Genomic DNA, 4,359 nt, shown 5'->3' with positions numbered 1-4,359 from the left:
ATGCGCGAAGAGCTCCGTCAAGCAGTGCCATCAGTGCCATCAGTACCATCACCCCAGCCGCCTGCGCCACACATCGTGACGTACAGCGACGTGTTGCATACTCCTGCGCTTGAACCATCGGCACCCTGCAACCCTGCTCCTCCCGCTCGTCCTCCACCCCAATATCCAGTTTCGACTGGAGTCTCCGCTTACAGGAGTTCGACGTCAGTATTGTGTACAAGGGCGGCAAGAAACACAGTGACACTTACTGCCTATCCCGAGACCCTATTCCGTGTTCTTCAATTGAAGCAGATGACTCCGTTTTTCTCGGCGCTCTCACGACGCCAGACATCGCTCAACAGCAGCGAGGCGACACCAAACTGCGGCCCCTCATCGATTACCTTGAACGAACCGCCTCATCGCCGCTTCGCCTTTTCACGCATGAACTGTCGTCGTTGTGCTTGCATGACGGCGTCCTCTACAAGAAAAACTACGCTTCCACAGACATTAAGTATCTGCTGGTTGTCCCAACGCCGCTCCGTACCGACGTTTTGCAGGCATGCCACGACGAGCTTTCTGCCGGACATCTCGGTTTTTCTCGCACCTTGGCACAAGTAAGACAAAAGTACTACTGGCCCAAGCTTGCCGCCATGGTTCAGCACTATGTTAGGACGTGCCGTGATTGCCAACGTCGGAAGATACCAGCTGTCAAGCCGGCCGGCCTGCTGCAGCCTATTGCTCCTCCGCGAGTACCTTTTCACCAAGTCGGTATGGACTTGCTCGGGCCATTTCCTATGCCATCATTGGGCAACCGGTACATTATAGTCGTCACAGATTATCTAACCCGCTATTGTGAGACGAAAGCTCACGTCTACTGATATTGCGAACTTTTTCATCTTTAATCTAGTCCTTCGACACGGTGCACCTGCGATCGTTTTAACTGACAAACTCGGTGGCACTTGTCATCGCAGAACAACAGCTTACCACACTCAGACAAATGGCCTTACTGAGCGACTCAATTAAGTCCGTCGCCGATATGCTTTCTGTGTACGGCGACGAAGACCATAACAACATGGACCAGATACTACCGTATGCAACATTTGTGTATAACATCGCAGTCCAGGAAACGACCCGCTTCATACCGTTTCGCTTGGTGTACGGTCGCGAGGCTGTCATTATGCTGGACGCAATGCTACTGCCAGATGTTGCCCACTCATCGATTGCCGGTGCCGACCAATTCGTGCAGCGTGCCGAGGCCGCTCGCCAGCTGGCTAGACTGAGAGTCCGGACACAGTAAGTTAAAGATGCTCGACGTTATAACCTTCGTCACAGGGAGGTAATTTACTACCCTGGCGATCAGGTTTGGGTGTGGACACCTGTTCGCCAGCGGGGTCGCTCCGAGAGCTTCTGCGCCGCTACTTCGGCCCGTACGAAGTACAACGCAAACTCAGTGACGTCCGCTACGAAGTGATCCCACAAGGAACTGTTCGCTCATCCCGACGGCAAGCACAATCGGAAGTCGTACATGTCGCCAGGATGAAGCCCTTCTACTCCGTCTAGGTCAAGCTACACGGTTTTTTTGTATCCTTTAACTGCTTTATGTGAACGCGGCATCCTCGCCCACTACGGTTATCCTCGACTTCGCCACTCGGCATCGGGACGATGCCTTTTCCACCGGGAGGGGCAATGCCGCAATGTTATCTTACTGGCGCCGCCATGTGGCGAGCTCGGGAGTCTGGCACGCACTCGTCTTCTTCGCTCTCGGTGCTCGCCCGGCAGTCGGTTCCGTGCGTTATCTTGCCGGTGCTTTTACTTAGTTGTAAGTAAATTTGCTGAACCGGTTCCACTGGCTTCTGTGACATTTTCACATATATCGAAGTAGAGGAAGCTCAGTTGAGATCCTGTGGTGAGCGCTCGTAGCACCCAACTGCGCGGCTCCTTCTTTCTCTACCAGCTGGTAAGCTAGGGGGCAATATGAAGTTAAAATGATTTATGACATTTTTATCCGATTGGATTCTGATGTATGAGTGGTTTTAAAGATTTGATAGCAGTTATGCTGAGAGTGACAAGGAAGATAATATTAAGCGCATTCCATTCTTGACAAGTCAACAGTATATTAGCATACAAGTGGCCAAAAAATTATGTTCGTATCATCTGTATACTATAGCTACCGAGAACCTAAACCTCTCACACTTTATTAAGCTAACGTGATCCCATTCCATAGCTGTCATTTACCATTAAACGCTTGAAACGTTGCGGTTATTATAGAATAAATTTCAGCGTGTAACTATGAAAAGTAGACATTTAGACAAAAGGGCTTACAACTAAGACAAACTCAAATGTGTCGTCGTATAGACTGTACGTATTGAGAGTCATAAATTGCAGTTCTAAAGAACTCAAAGGAACGGCCGCCAGTTTATGTTCCATAAATATAGAATAATTTACTCTCTCTAAGGGTGCAGCAACATAGCACATTATCGAATATCGTTAAAAATTTAGTTGGCGTGCTTTTTGGGAAAACTATCAATCAGATGGCGTAAACTTCTATTTGTAGTAGATCTGAGTAAGGCTGACGTCGCTCACTCTAGTCTAATCTGCGCATGACCCAATACGTCAACACACTGTATATATACGCCTTCTTATCGGGAACAAAAGTTGTTCATCACGCGATGCGGGGCAGTGCACTATGTCCGCCCCGTCGACGCTGCTCCCGGCCCCGAAACCATTGAATACCTCGGAAGACGCATGGACTGCATGGAAAACATGGAAAAGTGAGTTCATGCTATTTTCTACGGCCCCCCAGTTAAGGAAACAGCCTAACGAAGTGCAAGCAGCAACGTTACTTGTAACATTCGGCGAAGACGGAAGGAAAACCTATAGCACATTCAAATTCTAAAATGAAGAAGAGAACAGCGTCGACATTTTGCTTAAAAAGTTTGAGGAATTCCACAAGCAATCGACTAATTTGACATTTCATGAGTCCCTCTTCGGATCGAGAGACCAAAAGCAAGGGGAACGTTTTAACAACTGGCTGAGAGACTTAAGGCTGCTAGCAAAGAACTGCGAGTTCGGAGACTTGGAAGACCACTTGCTCCGCAGCCGCATTATCTTGGGAGTGCAGGACAAGTGTTTACAGCAAAGGCTTGTAGCCGAAAACCCGTCGTATGAGAAGACAGTCGCAATGTGCTGAGCCCACGAGCAAGGAATTGAGCAATTTAAGGAAATCAGCGAAGGCACAGAAACAGCAGGCGACGCAGTAGTCCGTGCTGTCGGCCCGCGAAAGCGACCTTGTAGTCGTTGCGGTTATTTCACTCATCGTGGCGTAACATGCCCGGCCCAAGGGAAGGTCTGCACAAAGTGCGGTGGGCGTAATTAGTTCGCCCAAGCATGCAAAGCATCTACGCCCCGTCATAACACAGGTTCGAAAAAGGAACTGCGCGAACTGCAAGGCGAGGATAAAGGTAATTTCATTAGACAAACGTTGACCGTCGGCGCTGTAGCCTAAGACCATTGGAGCGACGTCAGCCTTACTCAGATCTGCTACACCATTGAAGCAGTGAGACTCGAACACGCGGTTTCACTCTCTGACTTAATTTTTGTTGCAAGATCGCGTTCAACGCAGTTTTGCCCCCTAGTAATATAATAAAATAAAATCCCTTTGGATGCATTTGCAGCTACAAGCCCGGCCTAATATTTGGAGGGCCAATCGTTTTGTGATTTGCATTTCTCTCGTAATGTATCCGATGCTTTCCTCATTTTTCTCCATTGATTTGTATGGAATTGCTCTTCGCTGTGCCATATGCTTTGTATGCGTGTATCTACATTTTGTTCTAGCTGCCCTTCCTGCGCGTGTATTATCGTCCGCAGTACTTCGATATAAAATAAAATAAATATATGAACAAACAAACTGTGTTAGGCTCTGGCTAAGAATCTTTCGTATTCAACAAGTATATGTTATGACCGCTCGCTGATTCAGTTCCTGGCCTGTATACTGTCCTTTCAGAAAGTAAAACATCATGTTAGGTATGTTTCTAACTTAGGTCTGGCCGCAGCCTCGATACTCGTCTTTAGCCATGTACGTAGTTGTTGAATGTTTTAGCTATCGTTCTCAAAAGACAAGTCTTCCCGCATGATTTCTAACCAGCAGTAAATATTACATGCGAAGATAGAGCGATATGGCGGCGAAGAGTAAAAACACTCGTTAGCATTTAAACATACACCTCACTATTTTACACATTAGTGCCCCCCGTCTAGAGTGATTTCATTATCGCACAACTGCCACTTTCAAGGGAACGATTCGATTTTCAAGGATTATCTTTCGTCGGTAAAAAATCTATATATAAAAGGCAAACAGGGCATACGAGAATGACAGGACATAGC

The sequence above is a fragment of the Amblyomma maculatum genome, chromosome 1, assembly GCF_055883805.1.
Source record: "Amblyomma maculatum isolate TAMU_Amacu chromosome 1, ASM5588380v1, whole genome shotgun sequence".
NCBI classification, from domain to species: Eukaryota; Metazoa; Arthropoda; class Arachnida; order Ixodida; family Ixodidae; genus Amblyomma; species Amblyomma maculatum.
This window is presented reverse-complemented; position numbering follows the sequence as displayed.